Source organism: Apium graveolens, chromosome 2 (genome assembly GCF_009905375.1).
Source record: "Apium graveolens cultivar Ventura chromosome 2, ASM990537v1, whole genome shotgun sequence".
Lineage (NCBI taxonomy): Eukaryota > Viridiplantae > Streptophyta > Magnoliopsida > Apiales > Apiaceae > Apium > Apium graveolens.
In genome coordinates, this window is record NC_133648.1 from 229,263,791 (window position 1) to 229,278,757 (window position 14,967).

A 14,967-nucleotide genomic window follows, 5' to 3' on the forward strand; every position below is an offset into this window, starting at 1 on the left:
GCATGTACTTTATTGTATATTCCTTTCTTCCTAATGTAAGACCCTTTTAGTACAGTATACTAAATCAGTGCCATCCCTTTTTATATGATATTACATTCAGAGTTTTTGTTATTGTTTTACTGTAAAGATGTGTTATTTATACATGATTTGGCTGTTCTTGATGAAAGGCCACAATACAACTGAACATTTCATTGGTATAGCATTGCACGTGGTTCTAGGCATAGTGTTTGATAGAATTGAGTATCATGTACCCATAGTGTATGAGAAATGCATGGATTAAAGTGAGTATTGTGGCCTACATTGTATGAAACAATAATTATTTTGATCTGTGAATGATATGCTCTAAAATGTTGTTGTGTCGCCATTTTTTTGTCATGTACAATTCATGGATTTATTGGTGATCAGTACATAATAACGTGCATGACCAAAGTTTTTGTTATTAGATATTGAGTGTGTCCAACATAAAAATTATCCATAAGTTCATGAACATAAATTTGATCATAGTGTATTGGTGATTAGTACTTAATAATGTGACTAACCAAAGGTTTTGTTATTAGATATTGAGTGTGTTTGATACAAATTATGATCTATAGCCTGAATGAAAGTGATCGGTGCAACGTGCACTGTGTGAATTTTTTTCGATATAACTGTACTAACCCATACTCTCCAAATTGGATATGCTTGAATGAAAATGATCGGTGCAGCCTTGTTATCACAAAACTGCTTACTGAAGTAGACTGTTCTTCCAATAACTTGGTCAATATTCCAGGTTACTTTTTTCTCTTTAAACCCTTTACTATCAATCAGAAAAAGATGAAATTGTGTCCGGTTGATGAGCTTAAAAGTTAGCATTTCAGATCCTTCCCGAGTAGCTATCTTTATTACATGGGGGTGACATGCCACTAGGAGTAAATATCATTGCCCAGAATGGGTACACTGCATGGCTGGATCATAATAAAGAAGATGGGCGCTTGGAATGGATGAAGCATTTTTTCAAGTTTCTTAATATTGAGGATGGTGAGACGCTTGTGTTTGAACATATGGGCGGGTTTGAGTACAGAGTAAAGGTGTATAACATGTTCGGGTGTGAGAACAATTATCCAAGAATGCCTACGCCTTATCTTGTAGAAAGGGATAATATGTACTAAATTATTACTGAACGCCAAGTCCTGTATTTAATTTAATTAAATAGAACTCTAAACATTCTTTTGCGACTGGCTATGCGTGCAGTTTATGTTGATCATAGTGGTTGGAGCTTTATTCGCCATCTATCCCGGGGACCAACATTATCAGTTTCTATTGTATGTTACCACACTTATTTATTTAGTGACATAACTTTATGAATTTTTTAGTTAAAGATTCTGATCCAGTAAACATGAATTCCAGATTATTCCATTTGAGTTCATGGATGTACTTGGTGTGAATATTTCTCTAACGATTTATTTTGTGATCTGTACTGGTCATGAGACAGTCAGATCATATAGCCAAAACAACAATAGAATTAGAGGACTGACAAGCGTGTGTAATATGTTAGATTCTCTCGATTTCAGCGGCAAATACATGCTGTTATTTGTGTTTGACAGTGTTTCAAGGTTTTGAGTCAAGGTTTTTGAGAATTCTCATATTGAGACACCTATTGGTCAATTTCTATGTGGACTGGGTAGTTTTCTATATTCACAACCACAACTGAAGTTTTTTAGTTTAATATTAACAGGAAATAATTTATTTCAAAACTATTGTCATAGGTGTCGCTGGCGAGGGGAACATGACAACATTTTATTTTAAAGTAAAAGACTGACACATGCGTGCTTATGAGTATGGCGGGATAGGTATCCTTCTTTGGCTAGTTTATTCCCCTTTTTCTATATTTTGATTGGTATAGCCTACCAAACATTAAATATTGTGATATTCTGAATATAATATGTATTTTGAAAATGTAGGATATTCCAGCTGAATATAGGAATGTGTGTCAGTCGTGGCAGATGGCAGATCATATATCACCCTTTGTCGGTTTTCGCTGCTGGACACTCCAAACTCACCACAGACGCGATAGAAAGTGCACTACAATAAATGCCGGCTGGCTGACATTCAACGATATTGAAGAATGTGATATATGCGTGTTTGAGTGGATGAACAACTGTGCAAGGAACTTTAAAGTTCTTATCATCAAGAATAATAATTTAATTTGAACTGTTATCGCAAGTTATTATATTTATACTTTAATGCTAGAGGATTCTATTTGGTTTAGTATGGTCTAATTTGAATTGGGGCTGGATGTTTATATATTATTGTAATTTGACGTGGATGTCTGTAACATTGGTTCTCTTATGTTTATGTTTATTTGGATCAATCATCTGAGATGGGAAAATGTTGCATTATGAATCTTTCTTGCTGTGAACCATGATTTCTATTATTGGAATGGGATCATGATCAATATATTATAAGGATTAAAGATAGCCAAATAGAAATGAGTTGTGCAAGGCACCGTACTTTGGAACACCTAAATCAGGTTTATGGGCTCAATAATATATGTTTCAAATTTCATTCTCTGATCATGAAGCAGAACATTAAAAAAAAGGGGACAAAATGGGAAAAGGGTGAGATTGGAAATCAAAATTGGCCTGGGTAATGAGGTAGTCCTGGCCTTTATTTTGTTCAATAATCTGACCATAGTTAACTATGAGGGATCCTATACTATTACATGGGTTGGTTAAGCATGTAGACTTTTATATGCTTGTAATATCATTGTTTGTAACATATAGACATATCCATATCACCATCTGAGTTAGATTTCAGTTTGTCCCTTCTTCATTTTCTCTATGTTTAATAATTCTGTGTTATATCATAACAACAAGAAGTATTTTAGGGATGATCTGTGTTGTGTCTTCACAGTAAGCACTGGCACATGTAACTTTGTGTTATGTGATAACGACAAGAAGTATTATAGGGATGATATGTGTTGTGTCTTTACAATAAGCAGCGACACATGTATGTTCATTCTTTTCCAAATCATTTAAGCTGCTATGCTCTTATTTACCTCTTTATTATATGTAACTGGTTTAATTTAAAGTGAGATGATCAGCTCTGAAGTGGTTGTCCTATATTTAAATCTGAATGGTATAATCCTAAATGGTGTTATTATGTTTTAAGTGCGGATAAATAGACATGGATCTGAACCGAAGTTTTGTGAAATGCTTAAGCACCTCAGAATGTCAGTCAAATAAGATGGTAAGTTTGTATCATGGGAATAATCAATTTGTTATTTTTGAGGTATCAAATCATTATTTTTAAGGTACCATTCATAAATGATGAAATTTTATTGGCTAGATTGTCCCGCGTGAATTTTGTGTCATATATGCGGTTCATATACCTCTTACTGTCAAAGTACTTGTGTGAAATGGATATGTCACTTGGCTTGATTTTGATAAAGTGAAAGAACAGTTTGTTGGTATCCGCGTTATATTGGATAACTTTAACTTGACCGGAGGAGAGACATTAGTATTTAATTATGCAGGTGATTTTGATTTAAAAGTCCGTATATGTGACATGTACGGTTCTAAAATCATGTATCATAACCGTGCCCATTTTTTGAGAAGTTGGCAGCCATCAAATGGTACTTGATAAATTTGTCATTATTGAATAGTATAACGTGAGCTGTTCTTATATCTGTGAACTAACACCATTAACCAATTTTTTCGCCATCAAGTTTCAAACTATGATGGAGGGTGGTATTTTGTTCGGCACCTGGCCTGGGGAAAGAAAGTGCATGATCATGTTGTAAGTAATATCTAGCACGCATTGTTCAGTTTGTTAAATGTATTAGGAATTTTTTTATAAAAATATTGTATTGTGCAGAGCAAATAACGGAAAAAATGTTGCAGGATGTGCCTTTTGAATTCTGTGACCGTATAGGCCTGCAAATACCTTCGATTGTAGATTTTATGATGCCTAGCGATTATCAATGTGCAGGTTCGTTTTCTGAAAAGGATCTGGTAATCAGAGGGCTAAAAAATATATGCAATATGTTAAATGAGAATAACCTAAATTCATTCGCCTTGTTGATACTCACATATGGCGCTATATCCACATTTGCTGTTAGATTATTTGACACTTCCCTCCTTGAAATTCCAATCTCTCCAACTATCTCCACAGATGGTATTCCAAATCATGTAACTGATAAATAGTGGCTAAGAAAAAACATATTTATTTGAGAATTGTTTTTTTTCTTTTTGAATCCTTTGCAGGCTACACCGCTTTCAAGATTGCTATCCAGGCCTCCAACATGGGTGATTATGCACATGGCGTAGGAAGCCTGATTATCCATTTTTGTTACCAAAACTTAAATATTTTTGGCCTCTGCAAACTGCGGACCCTCAACAAATTTCTAGTTGTTTTTTTTATTTTTGGAGGATATTCATGTTTAATATAGGAGCGTCTGTCAACCGTGGAATAATATTGACCACATAACTGTGTATGTGGACATGCGATACTGGAAACTTGAGATTCATCATCACTGCAAGATGAAACGCACAACAATTCACACTGTCTGGATATAATTTCGAAGAGATTTACAACTTGAAGCCGGTGATATCTGTGACTTTCAGTGGATGAGCGAATCAATACACAACTTCAAACTCTTCGTTGCCAAGAAAAATTGTCTCACGACATAAACTGATTATTACTTGTTTTGTCTGGTATAACTAATATTATGATCAGCAGTGCAACTCATATAATGATGCTTTACACTGGTGAAAAGTATCTATTCTTAAAACCTTATCTTAGTCACCACTTTTGAAAAAAATTATATCTTTATAACCAAACTTACAGACAATCTTCTAAAATGGTTTAATCCAAGCTGCTTATTCTAGTAAGCTTGACTCTTATATGCTGTGAATTTAATTTCTGTATTTGTTCTTATGTGATGGACTTATGTTCTTCTTTAATAAGAATTGATTCATGAATATAGAAACTCAGGAATTAAGATGGAACAATTAAAAATACATTATATAAGCGAGGAGATAGTGTCAAGCAGGGACATATAAATTGCATAAACAAATACAATCATAAATACTAAATAAATGAGAAGTCGTGAAATAATGAAGAGCAACCTTGCAGGATATCAAACAATAGTCCAAAACGTAAGCTCTCAGTGAAATATCCCATATGCCCAATATCTGCATGCAGCGAGTCAAAACAATTAAGAAAGTATAATAGAAGCATATGGCCATAAAAATCTATGACACACACCTGTCTCTAAGAGAATGAACCCTAGCATGATTATGATTGACATAAAACTGCGTGAATGCACAATCCGAGAGAGTAACTCGACCACACCTTGGGTCGATTTTCATTCTACAGCCTATCACAATGATAATGGTTGGCTGGACAAAGTAGTCAGCGTCATTGTCTAGGGCATTGTTACATTCCACAATCAAATCATCCCACAAATAGAGTGTTACTGGAGCGATGTGATTTAAAAAAAATAACAAATGAAGGGTGAGAGCACTGTCTAAGAAAAAATAAAAGTTGATAGATGCTGGTGTATTGGACCAGCTCATTAAAATTGATGGAGAATAAAGCTGAAAAATACATTATGTCAGAAATCACTAGTTGAAGAATATAATGTTCTTCATTACGATGGTCAATGATTGAGAGCAAATTCTTCCGTTCATGAACTATCCCTACAACATCTACACCAAAAAATTGAAATAAGGACTAAAGTGATGCAAAAACTTATGAAAAAATGTAAGAGATTATTAAAAGATTCTTCTAAAATTTTACCAATACAATGACTATCCAGGAAGTTAGCTTGATTAACAGAGAACAAATTGTAGAAGTGAAAAACTTGTTCAATCTGAAGACTGTTATCCCCCCAAACCCCTCGTTATCACTGTCCTCCTGGTGAATACTATACGAGCATCACCTTCCACGTACATGTACCTGGATACGTTGTTAACAACCTTGAAATTTTCAATATCATAAGTCTCACCAACGACCAAAAGCCCGTCGACAACATCAGCTATAGCATAAGGCACTATTACCTGCATCCGATTTTCCTACATTGTCAAAGAAGATCATTTTTGATTAATTAGATACCAGAACTATTTTATACGTGACCCTTAAACAACACTGGTGAACTTACATTCCGATCAACAATAATGAAATTGAGGCAACCATGATATAGGTCTGCTCTTATCATCCCTCTCCATTTTCTGACAACCTGTACCCTGATTTTCCAATCCATCCTCTGATCAATGATAAGTTGATCAAGGGACTGAGAAAGATTGTTTTCCATCTTATGTAGCCTTATCTTGTTAAAATAGATATGGAAATCTAGATAGCAAGTCCAATAGTATTAAATGGTTGATTGGCTAGACAATATATGTTGTTTGAGCATTCAAAAAAGCATTGGAGATAAGGGAATATATTCTCCTTGTGTCAGGTTGAACGTGAATATTGATGCTTTTTTGGGATGGGAAAGCTCAGGATGCACATATAAACCATGCAGCAAGAGTATGAGGCCGAGCAGTTTTACTTGGAGAGCGTGTTGTGGTCCTAAAGTATTAACATATTTCCCAAAATTAAATTTGTTCGGGGATGATCATGTTTTCTCCATATCATTTTATGAATACAAAATAATTCATGGATGTGAGAAGATTTATTTTCAATTTAAATACAATAACTGGCATGAAGACACAAAACAAATCATTAAATTTATACGAATTCATCATAGCTTGTATATGAAAAAAAAAGAAATTGGACAGGAGCTTGATATCAAGCCACAAAACAAATCATTAAATTTATACGCACTAATCATACTTTATATATGAAAGAAAATTAAATTTGATATGTTTCTCTACCTATAATAAATAGAGGGTAGCCCCCAAATATTTTAAAAACACCACTGTCTCAGAAAATAACAATTATAACTGGAAACCAAGAGAAATTATTTTGCGGTTTGTTCGTAATTTACATGAGCTTCATAGATTATTTGCTCTATATTGCTTGTAAACAGTAATTGTCCATGATACATATGAAGAAACTAATATCACAGTAATAGCAAGCCATAACCGTAATAGTCCAAGATACAAAAGAAGAAACTAAAACAGAAGTAACTGCGTGGCCTAACAAAATATACACACTATATTACAAAAACAGGACCACCGATTGGAAATGTAGTCTGTATATAGAGCTGATAATATTTCCACGCTGCAAGCGAAAGGCAGGTCCTGTAATGCAAAAATACTAAACATCACAATACGTCTGATAATTATCGACCAACCATTAAATTAATATAGGAGGATAATATGAAATTTTCCATCATCTAACCTGGTTGTTAAGACTGACCATGATTAACAGTCAAACTGGGAAATCTGGTCAAGATGATAGGATGATCCGGATGGCTAGTAAGCAGCAAACAATCAATATCTTTGTAAAAAAGTTAAAACATTAGTACAGAGAGTCAACTGTCACCACTCCAACTGAATCTCGAACCTGCACAATTTTTCCACCGCTTTCTTCCTCTCCGTGAATGAGCTGAAACCCTGGTACAATGCCAGTTGCAACGTAGTTGAAGTTTTTTTTTTGCAACGTTGTCAGCACTGATGATGAGCTTGATTGTGTAATCTTTTCCTTGGATATATTTCACCTCCTTGGGAAAAGAATTATCCTGATTCATAGTCAATGCTCAGTAAGATGACTCTGGAAAGTGAACAACAACAGTTGCCAAAAATCTTACCTTTGTTTCAACATCCTCCACATTTTTACCAATAAGCAAACGAACTTCTCGATCTTTCAAAAGTACCTCAAGACCTCCACTACTATCCTTGATCACAGTTGAAATACAGAACCTGCATTTCTAGAACAACTGATTAGGTCTGAACAACAGATCTTATATTTCTCAAAATGAAGTATCATCATATTTGTTTAATTTTGTTACTCTCATTCTTTTACGAATTCCCTATTTAACTAATTATTCATTCTAAGTTTTTCATATATAAAAATTTATTAAAATTCAAATACTATAATGATTTAAGCATGAACAAATAAAAATATATATAATAATATTTAAAATAATATATTTTAATATTAAAATATTCCCTATTTGCAACTAATCTTAAATCAGTAACAAAACCGTTGAGACTTACAACTCCTAAGCAGTTCTTTTATTAATCCGTCTCGTTTGTTTTGTTCAATTACTTTGCATTGTTTCATTCCTACTCATTTTTTCTTTAAATCGTGACATCCGGCCTGAGTCGTCAATCATAAATTCAATCTCATAAGAAATTCTATCACTAAATCAAAATTCTGAAAAATTAATAAAATTAAAATGTTGCACCAAGAGGAGAGATGGTCCACACACCTCTTCAAAACCTCATGTACTTCTCTGTCACAGGTGGTACAAAAGTCAACACCATTTTTTAATTACATGCCTAAGTAGCATGGAGTGCATACGTTTACTTTCCAATTCTTTGTCGGCTCTACCAATTTTACCGTCCCTTACAATAAAACCTCATGCTACAGGAAATTCCCATGTAAATTAATGTCAAACAAACCTAAACTCAAACGATAGCAAAAACAAAGGTTCCACAGCATACCTGCACGAAATCGTGTGTTAGAAGCTTAATCTCAGCTATCTTGTACAACAATAATTTTTTTCTGGGCAAACCTTAGGTGTGTAAAATTAGGCTCCTCCATCCTGTGTGGTAAACGGTCAATGGCATAGACCTAATACTTCTGAATGCAAATAATAAACAAAGATACACCTTTTCCGCAGTGTAGAAACACTGGGATGCTCAGAATTCAGGTAAAATTGAGTTGACGAGTAGTTACAAAGATCCAACTCGTCTGATTCACAATTTTATCAGTGTCGACTCCGCAATATATTAATGAATAAAGTTAGTAGATTAAACGAAACACTAACCCTGCCACATTGTAATTTTTTCACCAGCAATGATAATTATGATTGGTTGTTTCAAGTCCTTGGAAACAACAATCTCCAACTGTTCCGCAATTGTGTTCCAAAATGTAATATTAATATTCTTGCTGAAACACAGATAAATCTTATGAATCAAGGGTATTATAAGAGGTCAATGTTCACGCCATATTAATTGCATAACCAACCTTCCTTTCGTTATCTTGAACTCAATGTGGGCTTGTTTGCCTGAAGGACGATTATATTTAGGTACGTTATGCAGTATTCCAATAACATCTGAATAAAAGAAAAAGGATTTAATCATCTACAGAAGATAGGGCATACATATTTCATCTTGTTTGAGCATCCCTATAAGGTAAAGCTTTTGCTTAGCTACTTCCTTGAGGTTGCCATACTGAAACAGATCAAAGCAATTCTGAGGAATAAATATTTTACTTTCATCCAACTCCTTCACTCTTGTATCCTGAGTAAACATGATTTGTCTATCCATCTGTACTTGTCTATACTTGTCACTCTCCTTGTATTCCCTGACCTGGAAATTCTTAAGCAAGTATATTTTCCCCAATTGTATAAAGCAGGACATTTTTCAGGGAGATTCTGAGGCACATAAGCATGCATCCTACAGTTCTGCCATTGTTTAAAAAATATGAGGTATATAACTCGATAATGTTCAGCATAAAAAATGTAACAAAAAATGCAACAAATACTCACCTTGTTATCCAAGAGAATGATGTTGTAACCCCTGAAAGTTATGCTTGTTGTAGTGATACACTGATACTCTATAATAATTCTAACCTTAACCTTCTAATCTGCCCTACCTTTCTGAACATTCCTCAGAGTTTCACAGCTTGCTGTTGATATTGAAGGTATTATGAACAATATGATAGAGCTAGCTTAGATATTATCTTACTGTAAATAAAGTCAATTGAGTGGGCAATTATAGCACTGTTGTGGTTGGTGGTAACTGCATCCATAACATTAATTATGGATGAGATACTTTTGTTATCATCTTTTTAAAAGTATAAATCTGCATTTTCTCTAATGTGTTCTGAAAAAGCATATATTTAGAGTAATTAATCATTTTGTTTAAGTATAACAACATCAAAAATAAAATTAGATAATTTTTTGGTGGTTTGATCGTCTAGAGCAAATTTCTTTGTCAATATTTCCATACCTCTAAATTAAACATTTTGCTTGCAAGAACTACCACGGTAATAGCGATGACATGGTTGTCAATGTTTTCGCAATAAAAAACGATACACAACTTAACCACTTGGTAAAAAGGTAACAAAAGTAGCAAAAAATATATCAGAATGAGTATACAATGCCCAGGTATTTTACAAAATGTGCCAGATGACTAAATGCTGCACAAAATTAATATAATAACGCCATCCAGCATGGCACAAGACATTTTTATACGGTCATCGCTGAGTTTATCACAGACCCTGTAAATGACATTTAAAAATAGTATGAGATTTACATTTATTTATTGAAGTTGATATTCACTGTGGACTTGTCAATGTCGTAGGCAGCGGGAATACACCTTTTCCATCTTGATGTTCCAGAATTTTGGCTGTCTCACTTCAATCTGAGCCTTTTTTCCTAAAGCCTCGTCCCTAGTCCTATGTCTAGTGCGATATGTTGATTTTTCCGTTGGCGGATAATTAGTGAGAGATATTAGTCTGCTATCATTTTTCTCCTGTAAACATCCCTAACATTTTAATATGTTTGATATGCAATGTAAATCAGGTTATTAATACAATGAATACCTACATTAGTATTCACAGGTATCAGAATCAGAAGCTGAACCACAGTAGTGGGGGAATGAGTATCCGACCTCTTCACAGGTTTTAAAATGTGTGTTGCAAGATATACCTTTGATCCACACTTTAAATTTTTCTCGTTAAGTTGAATCTTAATTTTGTATTCCTTTTTCTCAAACGCTCTGAGTATAGGCGGGATCTGCAGCACACCCGAAACTTGTTCAAAAACATAAAAATTATATTAAATTACTACAACAAATATATATGAAAGGAACTGAGGGAGTAAGCCACCAAAAGAAACCAAAATTATTGTTAACATTAGCTAGAAAAATAGGAAAACGTATAATAACATAGCATCACAGAGTAGAGTCCTATATCATGGCTCTGTCCATGTACAACAACAGGAAAACTGAGCAATAAGATTAACCTGTGTGATATCCGCATCAACATCATATACAGTCTTGCCTGCCAGATGGCTGATCTCGTGATCAGGCCATACAATTGATATCGTTCCACTCTCATCAGAATACAGGTTGTACAACCGAAACCTAAATAGAAAATAAGCAAAAACTGTATAATGCCCAAACATATAATTTAATTCAGCAAATAAATAAGCAAAACCTTATATCTGGATACTCAAATGTCCTCCCACAATACTGATACAGGCTTGCAACCTCGTGCAAGTCTTTCTCGCAACTAATACAAAAAGGGGAATACCAATTTTTCTTCTCATCAATTTTTTTGACTAATACCTGGAAACTAACCATTTTCTGCAACAAATATCACCCAAACTGTAAACTAAACATAAAATGTCACCGTCACTCATAATCCTGAACAACGCCTCACCTGAATCTAGTGCTCATCTAATTTCTGAATGACTCTAATGTGACGCCCTCCAAACCCAAGTTAGAAGTTTGGGGTTAACAACACACATACAATATATAAACCTGTACATGAAATATTATATGTAATGACCCTTATTTGCACAACCACGAATCGCAACAGGTTAAAGTATGAAAACAAGCCACAATCTTAACTTTTATTATAACGTACCAAATCCTAACTAGTTTAACTTACAACTGATAATGAAATTATTCTTACAATCTTGCATAAATCAACTACAATATAAAGCTCCTGCTAGCTCGATCCAACTCAACCTGGAATCCTAGCTCACACACTGGACTGGGAAATCTCGTTATCAACCATTTCCTTTTTTAACTGTAGAATACAAAAACAGATTCGCAAGAGTGAGCTAACTAGCTCAGCAAGTCATAATAACAATAATTGAGGTTAAACAATGATCAATTGAGATGATTCAGAGGAATTAAGTTTCTTGTCAAACAATCATTAGAACTGGATATTCACTTTAAATTTGAAAACCAAGGTTAGGCTGCTGATCAGTCACGCACTAACCCCGAGCAAGGCACACGACTCTGCTTTATAAACTGGATCCAAGGCACGCATTGGCCTAATTCGACCATAAATCTGGTCTGACCACGAATCTGGTCCACATAAAGAAAACTATCCAATTCTAAAATAATTCAATATGATAAACATTGTAATTCAATAAAACGGAATCATGATTAACATTGATAAAACATTTATCTCAGAGTATAAAGCAATTCATGAGTATCACCAGGGTTTATCAAGGTATATATATGAAGAACGACTTCAAGCCAGTTGAAGAATCAGGAATAAGATGAACAATGGTTCAATGATTATACAAGGTGTGGATCTTTGATGTCATAAGGTATTATAGGGTATATAAATTTCTGTATTTTCAAGTAATTCTATTTCAGTGTTTGGTATATGGTGTATATGTATTTGTGGGGTGGTATCGTATATTTATGGTTTAATCTCTAGGAAATTAACAATCGATGGTTTACAAAAATAAGGCTTACACCTCAAATATCAAATGATGTGATCAGGGTTCAAAGTTGAATATTTTGAAGCACTTGCAATATAAAACAAAATTATTTGGTATACTAGAAACATGTTATGAGAAAGTTCAGAAATACTTGAAATATATCTCGAGAAAGATTCAGAAGTACTTGCCTTATCACAATTTATTCCAACTTCACTTGTACTTGTCTAATGATTCTATTCAATAACCCCTTGTATACTTTTTCTATGCCTCGCTTCTATTCACTGATCACTTGCTTTCTTTTCTATGCATCGGTTCTATTTTCTGATCACCTGCTTTCTTTTTCTATGCCTCGCTTACTCTGCTAGACATCATTAGTATCTATCAATATTCAATCTCATATTATTCTAATCATCACATAGACGTCATAAGGTTTTATCTACCATTTGTTTCACCCAAATCCGATTTACGGACTGAAACTAAAACAGTCAAACAATAAACACATAGCCATATAACACATTAATCAGATAGCACATAGCATATAGCACGCAAGGTATTCGATAAAAATAATTTTTCAGAGAAGGTTCGGGGATAAAATGATTTTTATGGTATTTAATACGATTTTTTGGATATTTTTCGGAATTAAAATGGATACCAGAATCATTTTATAGTTAAATAAAAAGGTTTGAATACCCGAAACTGGCTTTAAAATCATTTAATAATAGTAATAATCGAGCTTTGAACATAATTTAGAAAAATATTTTAAAGCTCAAAACTATTTTCCGAAATTTTTAATCAAAAGAAATAATTAAAAATAATAAATTAAAATCAATTAATAAATAATTAAATTAATTAATCAATTAATATTTAAATTAATTGACCAATTAAATAATTAATTATTAACTAAAATTAATTAATCAAATAATTCAGATTTATTTCCGAATTTTTATATAATTAAAAAGTATTTTTGGAATTGAAAATGAATTTGAGAAAATAAATAATGAAATTTTGAATTTATTTTTAAATAAAATCTGTAGAAACAGATTTTTAGAAACATAATTTGGGAAAAGTGAATTGAAAGCGGGTCAGGAAGTCGGATTGTCGGGTCGGGAAGATAAAAAAATGGGTCGGAATGAAGTTGCTGGTTTTCTGCAGATTCCGACGAAGCTTTCATCTCCGTCCACCTTCAATATAGCCCATTTACAAACCCTTTGACCCGTATTTTGTATCAAAAACATCATATCTCACTTCATCAACTCAGAATTAGCAACGAATCACACAAACACATCACAGAACTCAGATTCCGATCAAAAGTTCTAAAATAACCGGCGAAGCTCGACTTTTCTGATGAGCTCAAACCAGAAATCATTTGGCCTCCAAACTAGCATCATTCGATTCCTTTTTACACGATCTTTATGACATCATTCAATTAAACTAATAACCCCTGATTCAAGAATGCCTAATTTCCAATCAAGAACACTCAAGAACATTCAAACCCTAATTTATGAATTAAAAAAATCAAACTTTAATTTCTCAATGTTATTGAACTCAAAATTCAACATATAATATATCAAATTGACCAGAATTTTATGATCTACAACATGCAATCATTAAAACACATAAACAACTTCAAAATCAAAAAGTCCTAATTTAAATCTATTTAAATTCAAATTTAAATAAAATTATAGAAAATTACCAATTATATCTGCAGTTAAATAGATCATGAAACTTGATTTTACTCATCGAGAGCTTCGATTCGACTACTTACACGCCAAATCGGAGTTCGATTACGCCTTCAAATCTCCGTTTGATTATGAAGAACGCGATGAATTCTAGAGTTTTTCTATGAAATTTATATAATTTTACTGTTTGTTTATGATTATCTATACAAAATACAATACTGTATTGCCTATTTATATTTACGAAATATTGGTACCTCGTTGAATCATATCAGATATAAAAATAGAATACTTAATAGCTAATTATTAACAAAACTGATCCAATTTGGTACCGGTTTTAGGATAATTATCAAAACCGGGATTTTGTACATACAGTCTTGGTCTCAGCGCTTTGGTTACATGAACTACGAGAAGATAATATAATAGTATAATCAAAATATCTAGTTTCTCGAAAATACGAGTGTTATCGATTTACCGAAACGAATATTATATCAAAAATTTTACGTCCGGACCCGTACGGGTAAAACCGTACTCCGGATCTAAAAAGTCAAAATATGGAAAATGCTCGGAATATTCAAATTTGGTTAGAAAGGAGTTTTCTGAGACTTCCGGTTTATAAAAACGTAAAAACGGTTGAAGTCGGGTGATTCCCGTTTATACAAAATAATTTATAATTACTCCGAAAATAATTTGTTAAATCCATAAATTATTTATAAAATCATATAG

At 33.3% G+C, this 14,967-nt stretch overlaps 1 long non-coding RNA gene across 1 annotated transcript; it reads left to right on the forward strand.

Annotated features, from left to right (window-relative positions):
- The first annotated feature begins 3,689 nt into the window (after nt 1-3,689).
- Nucleotides 3,690-4,695, forward strand: LOC141706179 (uncharacterized). The gene is made up of 3 exons (XR_012568691.1): nt 3,690-3,777; nt 3,882-3,969; nt 4,245-4,695. It is a non-coding gene; the product is annotated as an uncharacterized LOC141706179 (long non-coding RNA).
- The last annotated feature ends 10,272 nt before the right edge of the window (nt 4,696-14,967 follow it).